Consider the following 19,737-nt stretch of genomic DNA (forward strand, 5'->3'; position numbering starts at 1 on the left):
TATACAGATGAGGAAACTGAAGCACAGGTAAACAGAAAATCAGCATTAGTGTACCACAGTATTAATTCCTACAGGCAAGATCCACCAGTGGATGCTAAAATGGGTGGGTAAAGAGCTAAGCCACAGAGCTAGGAGTGGCAGGGCTAAGATCCGAACCTAGGTCTAATTCCTGCAATATTTACCACATCTGGAGAATTAGATTTTTCCCCCCTGGGACCTAGAGGTAAAATTGAAAATTATAAGAACACAGATTTCAACTCAATATAAATAATTTCTGTTTCCACTATTCAAAAATGGAATCAGCAGGCACCCTTGACAGGTAGTGAGTTCACCATCAGTGGTTGTAAACAAACCAGATATTTGGCAGGGACACTATAGAAGTGATTCACGTATTGAGTAGATAATGTGCAAGCTCAGGATCACAGGGTGACCTTTCTAAGGTCACTAAGAAAGTATGTGGGTGTAAGTTGGAGGGAAGAAAGTGTCAACCAAGAGAAAATGTCCAGGATTTGGGAGCAGAATGCCAGGAGACATTAGAATCAAAGTCAAGAATCCTCGGTGCTTCCAAAGATGACGGCCTGTGAAGTGGCGTAGAGCAGGCAGGTTTGGGACCAAGATCTGGAGGTGTGAAGTATTTGGGAATCCCTCACAAAAGGCCTGCCCAGAAACATCACATTTTATTTTATTTTGGTATTTTTTCTTGACCCACTGGCCTTGAGTTTTAGGGCTCTGTGTGGCCCCCAGTGCTTCCATATGGACTAAAACATAGCTGGAACTTATACCACAATTGTTTGCGGAATGAACACCACGCCTGGTCCCACTGGTTCCATTTTTAGAAGTATGCCCTGAATGCCTAAGCAGACCGTGAGCTTCTAGAATTGGGGATTGAGGTGTCCCCGTTTCAGCACCAAACTTAGCTGAGTAAAGACCCAGAGGCTGACTTAGGCGGGAAAAAACAGTTACCATACCCAAACATCAAGACAAGAATAAAAACATTGTAAATTAACTATACTTAAATTTTTTTAAAAAAGGGTTTAAGTAAAAACATAAGAAAAGAAAAAAAAAAAAAACCTCTATTTTGGCCATAACTCCTTGCAATACACTAGCCTCCTCCAGTACCAGCCAAATACCCAAGTCCATGCTGCCTCTAAAGTCAGCCAATCAGCAACAGCTTCAGTCCCGCACCCACGCTGCTCACGCGAGGGTTCAGAATCCATGATGGCTGCACTTCCGTAGCCGTTATTTCCACAGCTGAAGAGGAGCCTTTCCGTAAACAGGTGCGTTTCTGAGAGTCTGCGCCTCTGAACTCTGTGCTCTTCTAGACTAGCTCTGTCCAGTGTCTGCCTCCCCAGTGGTTCTCCCCTGTTTAGCAGACAGTCGGGCCTCTGGTTGTAGGTGCTGAGGGGTGGCCTCTTCCTGGGACAAGTTAGAGACGAGTCGTTTGCCCGCTGGCCCATAGGTGCTCAGCAAATAGCCCTTAAATTGTTGAATATTCGGGGGAGGGCCCTGGCAGGGGATAAGGCCCCAAAGTAGGAAGCAGCCAGAGGGAAGAAGTACTTTCTTACTGGGGGAGCAACTTGAGCTGGCCGTGAGGGAGCTGGGCTGGGACGCGAGGACAAGGCTCTGAGCATCCTGGCGGCGGTAAGTAGCCCTCTGTTTCTTATCCCTGGAGTGTTGCCATTCACCTTGCCTGTCTCTGCCCATCACACAAACCCTTCAAGACAAGACAAACCCTGTCTGCACGGAGGAGGGCTGGGTGAGGGTACGGAAGACAAGCCGTTCACGCATGTTGGCTGGAAGTGATCCTGCCATTGGCTGATAGAATAAGTCCCCGAGATGTTCTGATGTTTGAAACAGTGGGCTGATTCCGCAGTCTCACCCTGGAAAAGATCCGTGGGAAAAATCACCTCACCTTTCTGCTGTAAAGTGAGGAGACTGGTCCAAGAAAACTGATGCCCACACCCTGTCTGCTGATTTAGTTGGTCTGCAGTTGGGCCTGTGATGTGGTAGGTTTCTTCCCAATGGGATTGAGAACCGTGGAGCTAAGTTGGTATTTGAGAGCAGTTCTGGTTCTGACGTTCCTTGGTACGGGCTTGGTGTGGTTTGTACAGGCCAGAGGCACAGTGTGTTGAAAAACAACTTAGGGGTTAATGTTTTTAGTGTTAATAGGAGTCGTGGCTCCCATTTATTGAGTTCCTATTCTGTGCTGGTTTCTTTGAATGCATTATGTTTTAATTAAATCATCCTAACAATCCTTTGAGATCAGTATCATGATGTCTTTTTTAGAGATGAGGGTACTGAAGCTCAGAGAAGTGATTTGACCTGCTCAGCATCACACAGCAGTCTGATCAGTGGCTGACCTGAGTTTTGAACATACCTCTGAACTGACTTCTAAGCTGGTCCTCTTTCCAAACGGGGAAGTTCAACATACACAGTCATTTAAATAACTGCTTGGACAGTTAATGCAGTTGTGGGTTTCTTTAGTAGCTAACTGGGGAACAGGAAGTCCCCCATTTTCTGCTTTGCCCACACACCATCCTTAGAGTGTCAGGTTCTGCTCTGTTATTTTCAGATGACACTGACGAGCTAGAGCGCTCCAGGACGAGTGAGGCCAGCCAGGCAGCTGAGAGAATCCCCCTGTCATGTGGAGAACCATGCAGGAGTTTGGGCCTTAGCTTCAGAAGCAAGGACAGGAGATAGGAGCTCTGTCTTCAGTTGTATCACAGGCTGTTGTATGCAAGAAGAGAGACGAATTCTAAAGCAATGAGTCTGGCAGTCCTGAACATTCATAGAGCAACACTCACCAAGTAGGAGTGATGAGTAACTAACTTAGTTTGAACTTAGTTTTTAAGATAAAGCCTTCTGCCTTGCTTCACATTAAATTAGACAAGTTAAATTAACTAGGAGCATAGGCATTGGCCTGATTAGCTACATGAATGTGCAAGATGGATTCTTGAATCTCAGCTACTTGATGCAGAACTCTGGTGGATTCGGGGGGGCCAGGTGCAGAGCACACGGTGGAGAGCTGGACCCTCTGGGAACTGAGACATGAGCCAGACATAGTGTCTGTCCCAGGAAGCTCATGGTCTAGTTTGGGAAAGACAGAAGCCACTTGGCTGAATAGTACAGAAGGAGGACATTGGTGAGCATAAAGACAGTGATGTAGGACCCGGGAGAGGAAGGAGTACTGATTGAAGCAGGATACCACCCAGCTTCACAGAAGCCGTGATGTTTTCCAGGTAAGACCTGTTGAGGAAGAGAATTTCCAATGCCTGAATAGACTGGAAAACAGGCCTGTGAGACAGAGACAGTGGAAGAGGTCAGGGAGGTATCTTTCTGATGTAGGGGAATGGGGCAGTGTCAAGAGCATGGGTACCTAGATGTAACTGTGCTGAGGTTCATACCCAGGGCATCTCTCTCTCCCTTTCTAATGGAATTGCGCCCACATCTGTATCAGCCTTTCCTGGGGCCCCATGGTAGGCTCCCATTGCTGGCTGGTCATTGGTTTGGGTTTGAGCACTTGGTGCAGCTGTGGTCAAGGAGGTGTGAGAGGAGTGTGGCAGGGGCTTCTGGGAGAGGCTTCCTCACTGTCAGAAGGAAACAGACACAAAACAGAAGGTTGTCTTTTCTTCTGGATGTTACTGTGTCTATGTGAGAAGCTTTGCTGGGGGTGCCGTCTTGCTTTCCAAAAGGGTGTGAGTCTGAGACCAAAGCCCAGGCTAAAGGTAGTGGAATAGAAGGATGAAGAGAATCCTCATCCTTGAAGGTCTAGTTGAGCAGCTGCCTTTGCTCACTTGACTCCGGACTCCTTATGTTAAATAATATATGTCTTCAGTGGTAACACTTTGAGATGGGGTTGTCTGTTAGATGCAGCTGACAGCATCCTTCCTGAAACAAAGGAAAGAAGAGAGGACACTCTGAGGGGTGTCACATCCAGAGCTTTCCTGAGTGTGGTTGTCCCTACTGGGAACAGATTGTTGTTGCCAGTGTGAATCAGCCGTTTCCTGCTGTTCCAGCTTTTCCTGAGCCTGGGTCCACATGGGGACCATTCACTGGGGACCCCTCCATTTTAGACAAATCCCTTTATATTCTAAGACCAGCTGGAGTCTTGTAATATTTATATTCTACTTACCCTGGAGTCTTGCTACAGAGAGTTGCCCGAGTGAGAATCGATAACTACAGGCACAGTACCTTCCCTTGACACTTGAGGTTCTTTGTCGATTTTTGAAACCCCTGTTTGTCTCTCCCACTGAGTAGCACTCAGGCTTCAGACTTGGTTGCTCTGTAGGATCAGCACTTGTCTTTTCCAGTTCCTCCTGGGGTTCTCAGTGGATTCTGGGTGGATTAAGTGTGTGTGTTTAATATCTGACTGCCCGGATTAAGTGTGTGTGTTTAATATCTGACTGCCCACCCAAAGCATACATATCCTTCACACATAGTTTAAATTCATCAAGCTTTAAAAAAAATGCTATAGTTAATATAAAAGACAAGCTTCATTTTATTTACAGAGATGCCAAATGCTCAGAATTTCACCTTGAAAAGTCCTTCCCTCCAACACCGTCTGTGGCTCTTCGAGTCTCTCTGAGCCTGACCTAGACTAAAATATCTGCATGCCCTGTTTGCTTTCAGTATCTCCATCATAGCTAAGTTCAACTGATAGACTGGGTTTTGTTTTATTAATTATTCACATTCTCACAGTTAACATATTCTAGCATTACAGGATGTTAGGGAAATTGAAAAGTAAAGTCAGTCTCAATCCCTCCATCCAATGTGTCTCTGAATTAACTTCATTCTGGCACATGATTTCCAGTATTATCCACATACAGACACATTTGTATCCTGCAAACCTCATACACGTACATTTTTGTCTCCTGCTTTTTTTCATCTTATTAAATTACAAGATTTAATCATGCTGCCCCATAATTATTTTAATGGTTGCATAATAGGATCAGCAAGTAGTGGGATAATTTAACTTTGTAAGAAATACCGGTGGTGCTTTACAGAACAATTTTCCTTTCCTCCTCCTCCTCTTCTTTTGCTTCTTTGTGCATCTTTCCTCCAAGGACGAGGATTCAAGAATCAGTGAGCCCATCCCTAGCTCCAGGGACAAATCCTGATTCATCTAAGTCAACCATAGTGGTTCCATGCCTCTTACCAGAGATTGGTTTAGGCCCCTGCGTGTGTTGTTGTTCTGTGAAGGGATGTGAGGGGATATATCTGGAAAAGTTCTCGGAAAAGCTTTCATTTTCTAATAAAGCACCAGGAAGAGATGTTCCTTATGCTTCTTCTGGATGTTGTTTTACCTGTAGATGATTGATGCCTGCAGATGTAGCAGGAATCATATCCCATATCCAAATTTAGTCAACCTTTGTCTCCTGTTGGTAAATATTAAGGCTATTTTTGGGTGCAGCCCAGAGGCCTATTCTATTACTAGAGCCCATATAATGTTAGAACCTATAGTTACTGATTGTCAGGAGCCTATTGCCAGGCATTTGGAGTGTTCAGACCTGGAGTGTTTCCTGGGCAGCCTCTTTCTCACCTTAGCTAATGTCTTCCCCAAACTCTGGGGGCACTTCCAGGGTCTTATGGTGAATATCCTGCTTGTCACTGGTGTGGAAGGTCAGGGACTAAACCAGGTCAGCCCAGTTCTTTCCTTTTCTATGGTCCCAAGTGAGTCAGGGAACCGACAACTGACAGAGCCAGTCTGATCTGACCACTGGGAGCAAGCCGACAAGTGTGACTCAGAGCTGGAGACAGAGAAGGAGGCAGCAGGACACCAGGCTCTTAAAGATGCCCTAGAAAGAGCTTCAGGGCCAGGAGCCCATAGGAAATAGTTCTCTTGGGCTTCTCAGGTGAAGTTTCCTCTCTAAAGACAGAGGCCTGCAGACTTGGACTCCTGTCATCCTTGAGTGGACTGAAACTTCAGACCTGCTCCATTGAGACTCTGTCCAGAAATCTGAGGTGTTTTCAAGAGTGTAGGATTTAGAGGGAATTCCTTGGCAATTCAGTGGTAAGGATTCCATGCTTGCCTTGCAGGGTTCATGAGTTCAGTCCCTAAGATCCCACTAGCCACAGGGCATGGCCAAAGAAAAAAAAGAGTGTAGAATTAAGATGAAGGAGACTTGGTTAAGATTCTGATCCTGTTCCTGGTTCCATTTTAAACTAATTGTAACTTGGGGCATCATCTGCCCTCTCAGATTCTCAATTTCCCTAACTGCAAAGTAAAGTTGATGTCAGTAGGTAGCTCTGTCATAAAGTTGTTGGACTATGAAGTGACATAGGAAATAGAGTGAAAAAGCAGTGATTTGTGGGCCATCTATTAGGTATTAGGCTCTGGAAATACAGACTTTAGTAAGTTTATATCTTCTCCTGAGCAGGCTTACAGAGTTTGAGTAAACTCTGGGAGTTGGTGATGGACAGGGAGGCCTGTTGTGCTGCAATTCATGGGGTCACAAAGAGTCGGACACAACTTAGCTACTGAACTGAACTGATGTATTAGCAACAGAAATTAAAAAAGAGCGTCTTTTCATCTTACTCTTCAAGAACCATAGTGACTGCGCAGCAGGACAAGGCTGCCTGGTGGGCAACTCCTCACACTTCATGATGCGACTGGGCACTTTCACCTTCCACGCCCTTCACACTGATTGTCGCTGGTACTCCCATCCCTACAAACACCATGAACCCCACTTTGCAAAGACATGACATCATCGAAAGGAAAGCAGTGATCCACTGACCCCTTGCACATGGGGTTGCTTTGCTTCCCTCAGACATTCAAAATAAAACCGGCTGAGCCCTGAGCTCAAGGCAGCTCCCTGGAAGGCTTGGCAAAGCACAGGACCCACAGTTTATACCTTGGCGGGTGGGTAGCAGGCAGCAGCCAGACACCAGGGCCTTTGATAACACAATATAGGGGAGGGGCCTGGGAGGCCCATGGGACAAGGAGGTGTGGGAGGGAGTAAGGGATGGGATGACTGGGGAAAGGAGGACAGAAGAGACTAAATAAATGACTTAACTTCTGCAGGGCCCCCTCCCCCATTGGTAAATGGGACATAACCATAGATGTGTGTTTCCTCCTTTAAGGATTATCATGAGCTCAAATAAGACCTCAGGCTTAGAAATGTTTTGCAACTATAAACCTTGGAACAAATGGTAGATATTGCAGCCATGATACTTCTCATACCTAGAGATGACTGGAAGGGTACTTTCCTATGGATGAATCAGGTACTTCCACCACCTGAAGGAAATGTGGCAGATTCCAAATGATGCCCACAGCTCTTCCATCCTTTTAGATAACACCTGGCTGGTTATGTACAGGTCTCTGCAGGCTTCGGAAGGAGCAGTGACTATTTTAAAGACAAGGTTAAAGTAGATTCCCAAGGGAAGGAAGAGTCCAATCCTGAATTCAGGCAAAGCACCAGGAGCACTCAGAAACCTTGAAAACAATTCCATAAATTGGAATTGGCTGTCCTGGGCTTCCGGCTGGATTACAAGGCTTCCCACGAAATGTCAGTGAAGGGGAGCTTGACTGTATTACAAAATTAATAATGTAGGATGGTAGATGCCAAAGCCATTCATAATCATAATTGCTTCTGCATGCATTTTCTTGAAAGCTATTTCATGTTTGTCAAGAACTAGGAATGAAGTCTCTTCTTTAGATACTTATATGGTCAGGCACCAAGCAGGGTATACTCTCCTGCACACAGTAACTGTGGCTCTGAAAATACATGTATTTAAAATCTTGTAAACGGCTTTTGTTTTTCCAGCAGACTCAGGAGAGTCTGTATCCATTAAAAAGAACAATCCCCCACTCTTTCATACCATATTTTAGTTTAGATTTTCATAGATGGCCGCCGAAAGCACTTGAATCATGTAAAATTTCAAACTAAAGGCAAATATTAGTTCGCTTCAGTCCTCAGTCATGTCCAACTTTTTCTAACCCCACGAAATGCAAAGCGCCAGGCATCCCTGTCCATCACGAACTCCCAGAGCTTGCTCAAACTCATATCCATTGAGTCGGTGACACCATCCAACCATCTCATCCTCTGGCATCCCCTTCTCCTCCTGCCTTCAATCTTTCCCAGCATCAGGGTCTTTCCAGTGAGTCAGTTCTTCGCATCAGGTGGCCAAAGTATTAGAGTTTCAGCTTCAGCACCAGTCCTTCCAAAAACTATTCAGGACTGATTTCCTTTAGGATGGACTGGTTGGATCTCCTTGCAGTCCAAGGGACTCTCAAGAGTCTTCTCCAACACCACAGTTCAAAAGCATCAATTCTTCGGCACTCAGCTTTCTTCATGGTCCAACTCTCACATCCATACATGACTCTTGGAAAAACTATAGCTTTGACTAGACGGACCTTTGTTGGCAAAGTATTGTCTGCTTTTTAATATGCTATCTAGGCTGGTCATAGCTTTTCTTCCATGGGGCAAGCATCTTTTAATTTCATGGCTAAAGTCATCATCTGCAGTGATTTTGGAGCTCCAAAAAATAAAAGTCTGTCACTATTTCCACTGTTTCCCCATCTATTTACCATGAAGTGATGGGACCAGATGCCATGATCTTACTTTTCTGAATGCTGAGTTTTAAGCCAACTTTTTCACTTTCCTCTTTCACTTTCATCAAGAGGCTCTTTAGTTCTTCTTTGCTTTCTGCCATAAGGGTGGTGTCATCTGCATATCTGAGGTTGTTGATGTTTCTCCCAGCAATCTTGATTCCAGCTTGTGCTTCTTCCAGCCCAGCGTTTCTCATGATGTACTCTGTATATAAGTTAAATAAGCACGGTGACAATATACAGCCTTGACATACTCCTTTTCCTGTTTGGAACTAGTCTGTTGTTCCATGTCCAGTTCTAACTGTTGCTTCCTGACCTGCATACAGGTTTTTCAAGAGGCAGGTCAGGTGTTCTGGTATTCCCATCTCTTTCAGAATTTTCCACAGTTGTTGTGATCCACACAGTCAAAGGCTTTGGCATAGTCAATAAAGCAGAAATAGATGTTCTTCTGGAACTCTCTTGCTTTTTCAATGATCCAGTGGATGTTGGCAATTTGACCTCTGGCTCCTCTGCCTTTTCTAAATCCAGCTTGAACATTTGGAAGTTCATGGTTCATGTATTGCTGAAGCCTGGCTTAGAGAATTTTGAGCATTACTTTGCTAGTGTTTGAGATGAGTGCAATTTTGCGGTAGTTTGAACATTCTTTGGCATTGCCTTTCTTAGGGACTGGAATGAAAACTGACCTTTTCCAGTCCTGTGGCTACTGCTGAGTTTTCCAAATTTGCTGGCATATTGAGTGCAGCACTTTCACAGCATCATCTTTCAGGATTTGAAATAGCTCAGCTGGAATTCCATCACCTCCACTGGCTTTGGTCATAGTGATGCTTCCTAAGGCCCACTTGACTTTGCATTCCAGGATGTCTGGCTCTAAGTGAGTGATCACACCATTATGATTATCTGGGTCGTGAAGATCTTTTTTGGTATAGTTCTTCTGTGTATTCTTGCCACCTCTTCTTAATATCTTCTGCTTTTGTGAGGTCCATACCATTTGTTTCCCTTATTGTGCCCATCTTTGGATGAAATGTTCCCTTGGTATCTCTAATTTTCTTGACTAGATCTCGTCTTTCCCGTCCTGTTGTTTTCCTCTATTTCTTTGCAATAATCGCTGAGGAAGGCTTTCTTATCTCTCCTGGCTCTTCTTTGGAACTCTGCATTCAAATGGGTATATCTTTCCTTTTCTCCTTTGCCTTTAGCTTCTCTTCTTTTCTCAGCTATTTGTAAGACCTCCTCAGACAACCATTTTGCTTTTTTGCATTTCTTTTCCATGGGGATGGTCTTGACCCCTGTCTCCTGTACAATGTCATGAACCTCCGTCCATAGTTCACCTGGCACTCTGTCTATCAGATCTAGTCCCTTAAATCTATTTCTCACTTCCACTGTATAATCATAAGGGATTTGATTTAGGTCATACCTGAATGGTCTAGTGGTTTTCCCTACTTTCTTCAATTTAAGTGTGAATTTGGCAGTAAGGAATTCATGATCTGAGCCATAGTGAGCTCCCAGTCTTGTTTTTGCTGACTGTATAGAACTTCTCCATCTTTGGCTGCAGAGAATATAATCAATCTGATTTCGGTGTTGGCCATCTGGTGATGTCCATGTGTAGAGTCTTCTCTTGTGTTGTTGGAAGAGGGTGTTTGCTATGACCAGTGCCTTCTCTTGGCAAAACTCTATTAGCCTTTGCCCTGCTTCATTCCGTACTCTTAAGGCCAAATTTGCCTGTTACTCTAGGTGTTTCTTGACTTCCTACTTTTGCATTCCAGTCCCCTATAATGAAAAGGACATCCTTTTTGGGTGTTAGTTCTAGAAGGTCTTGTAGGTCTTCATAGAACTGTTCAACTTCAGCTTCTTCAGCATTAGTGGTTGGGGCATAGGCTTGGATTACTGTGATATTGAATGGTTTGCCTTGGAAACGAACAGAGATCATTCTGTCATTTTTGAGATTGCATCCAAGTACTGCATTTCAGACTCTTTTGTTGACCATGATGGCTACTCCATTTCTTCTAAGGGATTCCTGCCCACAGTAGTAGATATAATGGTCATCTGAGTTAAATTCATCCATTCCAGTCCATTTTAGTTTGCTGATTCCTAGAATATCGACATTCACTCTTGTCATCTCCTGTTTGACCACTTCCAATTTGCCTTGATTCATGGACCTGACATTCCAGGTTCCTATGCAATATTGCTCTTTACAGCATTGGACCTTGCTTCTATCACCAGTCCCATCCACAGCTGGGTATTGTTTTTGCTTTGGCTCCATCCCTTCATTCTTTCTGGAGTTATTTCTCCACTGATCTCCAGTAGTATATTGGGCACCTGCTGACCTGGGGCATTCCTCTTTCAGTATCCTATCATTTTGCCTTTTCATACTGTTCATGGGGTTCTCAAGGCAAGAATACTGAAGTGGTTTGCCATTCCCTTCTCCAGTGGACCACATTCTGTCAGACCTCTCCATCATGACCCGTCTGTCTTGGGTGGCCCCACACGGCATGGCTTAGTTTCACTGAGTTAGACAAGGCTGTGGTCCTGGGATCAGATTGGCTGGTTTCCTGTGATTATGGTTTCAGTGTGCCTGCCCTCTGATGCCCTCTCACAACACCTCCTGTCTTACTTGGGTTTCTCTTACCTTGGATGTGGGGTATCTCTTCATGGCCACCCCTCCTGACCTTGAACGTGGAGTAGCTCCTCTCGGCCCTCCTGCGCCCGCGCAGCTGCCCCTAACCTCGGGCGTGTGGTAGCTCCTCTCGTGGTAGCTCCACTCTCGTAGTATGTATCATGCTAATACATACGTGACTACAAACTCATGAAGTAGCTTGGACCTGACTCAGTAATGAATGGGGCTGATGGATGTCTCTAGGGGCCCAGGGGCATCACAAACAAACTGGTGCTGTTCTTGAGAGTCACAAACCTGGAATATTCAGACACCTCTAGCGTAACTAAAGCTGAGGGCATGGCACCTCTTTTCCCAGGTAACTTAGAGGTTTGAAAAGCTTTTCAACCCCAAGGCTGCGGGCTGCCAGGGGCTTCTCTGCTCTGATGAGACGCAGTGGAGACTACTCTAGTGGGGTCTTCCCAGCCCTCCTGAGTCACCACGGTGGGGAGGGTAGTCCCTATTGTACAGGTTGGCCTAAGTCAGTGAAATAATTAGTTGCTCAGGCGTGGGTGGAAAACAGTGAGGATGTTTGTCATTCTATGTCCAGGGGACAGGCTGACCATCCCAGGCAGTGTGTTGCTGGTGGAGGGCTCAGCGTCAGCTTCTGTTCAGCCCCTTTCCTCAGGATTTTAGTTAGTGTCCTTCACAAACCTTTCCCCTCCCACCAAGGCAAAGTGTGGGCAGCTTGGAATAGTGGGCCTGGAGTGTGGATCAAGTGTTTGTTGAGCTCATAGTGACATAGAACTTAGCTACCTCTGGCTTCCAGACCCTCAGCCCCCACCCCACGCCAGCTTTGCCCTGCCTCCCTTCTGGAGGGTTCACACTGGGGGATCCGAAGGGGCCAAAGGCAACAATGCTACCTGGTGTTAAGAGCCGTGAAAGGCAGAATCAGAACCAAGGGAGAGCTTTCCCTAAGATGAAAAGCACCCAGGGAATTCCTTAGTGCCTGCCCTTTCCACATTTCCATCCCAGCCTGTGAGTTGCTCATAATCCTTGTGCCCCAGCCACAGTTGGTGGAAATCAGCCAGTTACTCTGGATCTTCCCTGCTAGCTCATATGGTAGAGAGTCTGCCTGCAATGCAGGATACCTGGATTTAATCCCTGAGTTGGGTAGACCCCTGGGGGAGGGAATGGCTACTCACTCCAGTATTCTTAACTGGAGAATTCCATGGACAAAGGAGCCTGGCGGGCTACAGCCCATGCCATCGCAAAGAGTCAGACATGACTGAGCGACTAACACTTTCACTTTCTTCTTTCACTCTAGGAGGGACCAGGGCCAATAATCAGATATACTGGTTCAAATCCTGGCTCCACCATGTACTAGTTATATGACTTTGGGAAAGTTGTGTAACTATCTAGGATTTGGTTTCCTCATCTGTAAGGAGAAAGTAATACTAAAGTACCTCCTAAAGTTATTGTGACGATTCGTTGACACACCCTATGTTAAGTCATAGGCATGGTGCCTGACCTCTTCCTTCTCATGGAAACCACAGTAAAGTCTCCTGGCTGTCTTCTTCCTGCTCCCTCTGTCCACTGACCAGCCGACCCTGGTGTATCCCCATGTGGCCCCTGCAGCCTGACATGCCCCCCTTCTTGGAAACTGTGAGGAACAAACTATTTTTCTCTCTCCTTTTTTAATAAAATAAAAAACCAGGCTCTACCTGGTTTCTTACCATCTGGGAAGCTAGCCTGGTCTTCTCCCTGAGCACTGTTCCCAGCAGCAGGAGAGGACAGACCTCAGTGCTTGGACACTGTCCAGCTTCTGCCAGGTGTGTCACATGGCCACGTCCAGATTCACAGGGTGGAAAGACATAGTCTTCCACCTCCTACTGAAAGCTTCAGTAGTCACATTAAAGGGCGTGCATACAGGAATGGGAAGAATTTATTCCCATTTAAAAAAATCTACCTCGTGAAAAAATCTGCTATATGCTCTGCTTGGTGTGTTTGGGCAAGTGACTTCTTTTCCTTAACCCACTGTCATCCCCTTTATGATGGAGTGGAAAATTCCTGTTCCTTACAGGGCTGCCTACACTGTAAAGTACTGAGGAAATGTACTAGTTTGTTGATATCTGATATGTCTACCATGAGTGACACATTTTGAGTTGAGAAAAATCCAGGTGTTTGGATCTTAAGAAATGGTTTTGTTATCACATCTTGGACAGAAGGATAGTTTCCTGAGACTTAGGTTGGTATGATCCTGACAAGTACCTGACAAGATGCCATCCCATTCTTCTTATATAAAACATATGTTATATATGTATGGTCTTAGTTGAGGTTCTTGATCCTTTCAATCAGTGTCTCACTTTTGGATCCTGGGAGAGAAAATCTTTGTGGCCGAATTTGGACCAGGTGTACATGCCAATCAGAGGGACATGGTTGTGGGTAGCAGGTGCTGTTTATGTTTGTCTGGACCCTGCTTCTTCAAGCCAACTGGACACACCAATCCTCAACAACCAGTGGATCATGAAAGCCAGTTGTGAGTGCCTACCAGTGAGTCATGTTGCAGACCTTTCTTGCTTATTCCTGACTAGTTTCCACTTTCCTCTGGTTCCTGTAATTGCCTCTTGCATTTATTACCTGGTTCTTGCACTTTTCCCATTTGATGTTTTTCATCTGAAATTGATGCATTTCAATTCTTCCAGAAGAGTTTTGGCCTGAGTATACCTTCCAATCCAGAGCAACAGGCCAGTGATGGATTTAGTCAAGAGTTAGTTCTTCTGGGTTATGTTGAGACTTGGGGTGCAGCAGCTATGATGGCTGCCTCCTTGGGACTCAACTTGCAGCCCTGGCCCACCATCTCCACTTTGTGATGTGGGAATTAGCGATCTCTGTGCCTCTTTCTCTGTCTAGAACACAGTCCTCTTGAGGGTAGGTACTGTGTTTCTAGACGTTATTTGTCATGATGTCCCTTTAGGACCATGGGAATCAAGTGGGATATGCAATCAAGAGAGAATAGATTTGGGTTGGACCCTTGTAATAGACATGTGTTGTTTTGTGGCTGTCAGCATCCAAAACTTTCTTATTTGGGGGAATTCTTCATTGACAATAGGCAGAGTCCTGTTTCCTTAGTCAGAGCATCAAGGGGACCAGACATTCCTTTTCCTCAGCCCTTGGCCTCCCTGGCGTGTGTGACCTGTGCTCCCAGCTACTCTAGTGACCTGACCTGGGCTGTGTCTTCACCACCTGGCCCTCTTGGTTCTCTGTAGTTTTTGTGCTTGGTTCTCCATCTTTTTGTGACAGACTCAGAGAATGGTGCAGTTTCTCATTAATAAATTCCTACTTTTTTTCTGCAAGTCAAAGTACATTTTTGTGTTTTTGGTTTTTCAACTTAAAACTGAGTTGATGCAGCCCATGAATAATAATATATAGTGGCTTCCATCCTCTGTGTACATGCCAGGTGCAGTAGCGAACTAAGCACTTCATACAGGTGACGTTTTATCCTTACAGCCATCTTGAGGGAGTTGTTAATTTTCTCATTGTGCATATTAGAAGGCTTCTATGGGTAGTGCTACTGTGAACATTCTTGTATGTGTCTTCCTGGTGTTCCCACGCACCTATTTCTATTGGGTGTATGTGTAGGAATAGAATTGCGGGGTCATAAAGCACAGATGTGTTCATAGTCATTAGCTGATGTTCAGTTGTTTTATAAAGTGAGCTTATGCATTTATACTCCCACCAGCATTTGTCTGAGATTGTGATTTCAGCATGTTAATGAATCTTGGTCACCATTTGATGTTGTGTGTAAGTTTTATTGGTGTGTAGTTGATTTACAGTGTTGTGTTGGCTTCAGGTGTACAGCAAAGTGAATGAGTTACACATCAGCATATAGTCACTCTTTTTTATATTCTTTTCCCATATAGAACATTACAGAGTATTGATTAGAGTTCCCCGTGCCAGGCAGTAGGTCCTTACTAGTTGTCTGTTTTACATATAGTAGTATATATATATCAATCCCAATCCCTTAGTTTATCACTCCTCACCTTCCCCCTTGGTAACCGTAAGTTTGTTGTCTATATGTGTGACTCTTTCTGTTTCGTAAATAAGCTCATTTGTACCTTTTTTTAGATGCTTTGTATAAATGATATCATACAGTGTTTGTCTTTGTCTGACTTGTTTCACTCAGTATGACAGTCTCTGGGTCTTATTATAGCTTAACTTGTGTTTCCATCAGGTCCAGGGAGGTCAAGCACCTTTTAAAAAGAATTATTATTTTTTATAAATATTGAGCAGATAGTACAGAGAATTTCCATACACTATCCATGCCACTCACACTTATACACACATAGAGAGTTTCCCGTTATTAACATCTTGCATTAGTGTCATATATTTGTTGCAACAAATGCGCTGATATTAATACAATATTATTAATGAAAAGGCCCACAGTTTATATTAAGGCTCCCTGTTTATGTTGTATAATTCTGTTAGCCTTGGAAAATGCTTCATGTTATGTATCCACTATGACAGTATCATATGAGATAATGTTAATGCCCTAAAAATCTGTGTACCATCTGCTTATCTCACCCCACTTTGCCTGTACCTCTGGCAATCACTGCTCTTTTCATTGTTGCTATAGTTTTGCCTTTTTCATAGTCATATTGTTGAAATCAAATAATGCATAGACTTTTTAGACTGGCTTCTTTCACTTAGCACTATGTATTGGAGGTTTCTCCACATCTTTTTGTGACTAAGTAGCTAATTTTATCATTAATATTCCATTTTTTGGATTAATACTCAGAATGTCCAGAGTTTGTTTACCCATTCACATATTGAAGGGATTCTTGGTTGTTTCACATTTTGATAGTTGTTTTTAAAGCTACTATAAATAGACATCCATGTGCAGGGTTTTTGTGGACATTAGTTTCTCATATACTTAGTTAAATTCCAGGGAGTGTAATTAATGGATAGTATGTATGGTAAGAGTGTGTTTACTTTTGTAAGAAGCTACCAGACTGTCTTCCAGAGTGGCCATTTTTCATTCTCCGGGCAATAAATGAGACTTATTGTTCCTTTACATCCTCGTCAGTATTTGGTGGTGTCAGTTTTTGGATTTTAGCCATCCTGATATATAGATAAATATAACTCATTTTCATTTGCAGTTCAGTAATGGCATACGAATTTGAGTATCTTTTTATATGCATGTTTGCCATCTGTATATCTTCACTGATGAAGTGTGTGTTCAGATCTTTGCCTGTTTTTACATTGGATTCTTTGTTTTCTTATTGTTGAGTTTAATATTATAGTTCTTTGTATATTTTGGATATATCCTTTATCAGATGCGTTTGTGAATGTTTCTCCCTGTCTGTGGCTTGTTTTTTCATTCTTTGAATGGTGTCTTTTACAGAGCTGAAAATTTTAATTTTAATGAAGTCCAACATGTCAAATTTTCTTTCATCATGCTTTTGGTGCTATATCGAAAATTTAGTTACTGAGCCTAGATTTTGTCATATGTTATTATCTCTTAGAATTTTTGTAGTTTTGCATTTTACTTTTAGGTCTGTGATTTTGGAAATGCATTTTGTGAGAGGTGTAAAGTCTGCATCAGGTTGGTTTATTTTTGCATATGAATGTCCAGTTGTCCTGGCATCATTTGTTGAAAATCTATCCTTTCTCCCTGGTGGCTCAGATGGTAAAGAATCTGCCTGCAATACAGGAGAACCAGGTTTGATCCCTGGGTCAGGAGGATCCCCTGGAAAAGGGAATGGCTACCCACTCCAGTATTCTTGCCTGGGAACTCCCTTGGACAGAGGAGCCTGGTGGGCTACAGTCCGAGGGATTGCCAAGAGTTAAACATGACTGAGCGACTAATAGTAGCACTATCCTTTCTCCATTGAATTGCCTTTGCTCTTTGGTCAAAGATCAGTTGACTTTATTTGTATGGGCTCTCTGTTCTGTTGGATTGATCTATTTGTTGTGGTTTTTTTTTTTTTTTTTTCTTTTTACCAATTCCACACTGTCTTGACTACTGTAACTTTATAGTGACTCTTAAAGTTGAGTAATGCCAGCCCTCTGCCTTTGTTTTTCAATAGTGTTGGCTATTCTGGGTCTTTTGCCTCACCATAGAAACTTTAGAATCAATTTGCTAATATCCACAGAATAACTTGCTGGCACATTGTTTGGGGGATTGTGTTGTATCTGTACACTAAGTTGAGAAGAGCTGACATTGTTAAGGACCTTTTGATATATTATTTGCCATTTGGATGTTCCTTTTTTTTTTCCCCTTGGTGACATACCCCTTCCAATTTCTTATCCACTTCTTTTTCTTACTGATTTGTATAGGTTTTTTAAGACATTCTGGAGAAGAGGTCTGTCTTTATGCATTTAATTAACATTGTTATTATATGACTTGCCTTCTCAGTCTATTAATGAAGTTTTCTGATGAATAGTTCTTAATCTTAATTTTGTTCCATTTAACAAGTTTTTTGTTCCATTTAACAATATAACAAGGTTATATTCTTATGACCTGTTAAAGAACCCAAGATTATTAGTAAATTTTCCTGTGTTAGCTTCTAGAGCAGGAGTCTGCACAATTTTTGGGAAAAAGTCAGATAAAAAGTATTTTAGGCTTTGTGGGTTATGGTTATATGTCCTCTGTCAAGACTGCTCAGTTCTGCCATGTAGTATGAAAGCAGCCATGTGTATGTATACTCAGTCGTGTCTAATTCTTTGCGATCCCGTGGACTATAGCCTGCCAGGCTCCTCTGTCCGTGGGATTTCCCAGGCAAGAGTACCAGAGTGGACCGTCGTTTCCTTCTTGCCAGATTTTGCCGATCCAGGGATCAAGTGTGAGTCTCTTGTGTCTGCTGCATCAGCAGACACATTCTTTACTATTGTGCCACCTGGGAAGCCCCTGAAAGCAGCCATAGCAATATGTTAATGGTTGCGTGTGTCTGTGTTCCAGTAAAACTTAATTTACAAAAACATGTGATGTGCCCAGGTTATTCCATGGGCCATAGTTTGTTGACCCCTGTTCTAGTGATGCACTGTCTGATAGTACTTCCTGTGATGGTGGCAGTGTTCTATATGTGCATTTTCTAATAATGTAGCCACAAACCGCATGTGGCTGTTGTGTGCTTGAAAAGGGCTTATGCAACTGAAAAACTGAATTTTAAATTTTAATTTAATTTTAACTAATTTAAATTAGCCACATATGAGTAATGGCTACTGTATAGGAGAGTGTAGTTCTAGAGGCTTATTGTTCTGTCTTTGTTTTTTAGATCTGCAATCCACTTGGAACTGATTTTATAAATAGTGGAAAATAGGGGATCAGCAACCATCCAGCTTACACAAAAACCAGTTACTTAGAACATTTTCTTTTCCTCATGGCTCAGCAGTGCCATTTTTTGTCATATATTAGATATCTTTATGTGTGAGTCAGTTTTTGGACTCAGTTATGTCTCATGATCTATGTGTCTTTATCCAGCCTTGCACTCATATCATAATGTCCTATATCCTAAAGCTGTCTGGTAGATTTAATACTCCTATCTTTTTCTTCTTCAAGAATGCCTTAGTGATTATTAACCCATTGCATTTTTGTATGCCTTTCATAATGAAGTATCAATTTTCATATCAAAAAAACCTCTTGGATTTTTTTTTTTACTGAAATTTCATCAAATGTATAGATCTAACTGGAGAAAATTGGCATCGTCAGTCTTTCAATCCAAGTATCTAGTATAACTATCCACTTACTTATACCTTCTCTAATTTTGCCCAATAATATTTTTAGTTTTCAATTTTATCCTTAATAAATTTTTTAAAGGGTTTCCATTTCCTTTGTTAATTTGTTAATGCTGGAGACACGGATTCGATCCCTGAGTTGGGATGATCTCCTGGAGGAGGAAATGGCAACCCACTCCAGCATTCTTGCCTGAAAAATCCCGTGGATAGAGGGGTCTGGTAGTCTGCAGTCCGTGGGGCTGCACAGAGTCAGACATGACTGAAGTGACTAAACATGGCAAGGCAACCTTACCAAATTATCTTAGTAATTCTAGTTTATCTGAAAGTTCTTTGTAGGTAGTTATATCATCTGTAAGTAATGATAGTGTCGTTTTTTTCCCTTTACATGCCATATAGTTTTGTTTTTTTCTATCTTTTTATGCTGTGTAGGACTTCCAGCAAAGTATAGAATAGAAGTGATACTACTAGACATCCTGAACTTGCTGTTGATTTTTACTGGAATGTTCTCAGTATTTCAACATTAGTTATGGTGTCCTTTGTAGGTTCTTGCAGAAACTCTTTATCAGGTTAAGAAAGTCTCCTTCTATTCCCAGGTTTTTGTTTTTAACCTGAAACTATGTTGAATTTTTTCAAGTTTTCTTACTACATTAATTTTGAGATTATCATAGGAGTTTCCTTCCTATCGCATTTGAAATGGTCCAATTTCTAATTGCTAAATTCATACCTATTTTTCAAATTTTACTCATACCCTAAACCTCCCTGTCATAAGGAGTCCCATCTCCTTGCTTTTCACTCAAGATTAACCTCTTTGATGTTGGAGCCCATATGTTACTTCTCTATCTCTAATGCCCAGCACACTGATACA

General features: G+C 42.9%; 1 protein-coding gene across 2 annotated transcripts in view; it reads left to right on the plus strand.

The window, feature by feature from the left end:
* The first annotated feature begins 207 nt into the window (after window positions 1–207).
* OXTR (oxytocin receptor) overlaps window positions 208–19,737 on the plus strand; it is a 127,493-nt gene continuing 107,963 nt past the window's right edge. Inside the window, exon 1 of one of the 2 annotated variants that reach the window (XR_011483648.1) lies at window positions 208–1,277. The gene's annotated coding sequence lies outside the window, so the exon portion shown is untranslated. The remainder of the gene's footprint in view (window positions 1,278–19,737) is intronic. The other variant, XR_011483649.1, reaches the window with a different exon arrangement.

Source organism: Odocoileus virginianus, chromosome 26, assembly GCF_023699985.2.
Source record: "Odocoileus virginianus isolate 20LAN1187 ecotype Illinois chromosome 26, Ovbor_1.2, whole genome shotgun sequence".
Lineage (NCBI taxonomy): Eukaryota > Metazoa > Chordata > Mammalia > Artiodactyla > Cervidae > Odocoileus > Odocoileus virginianus.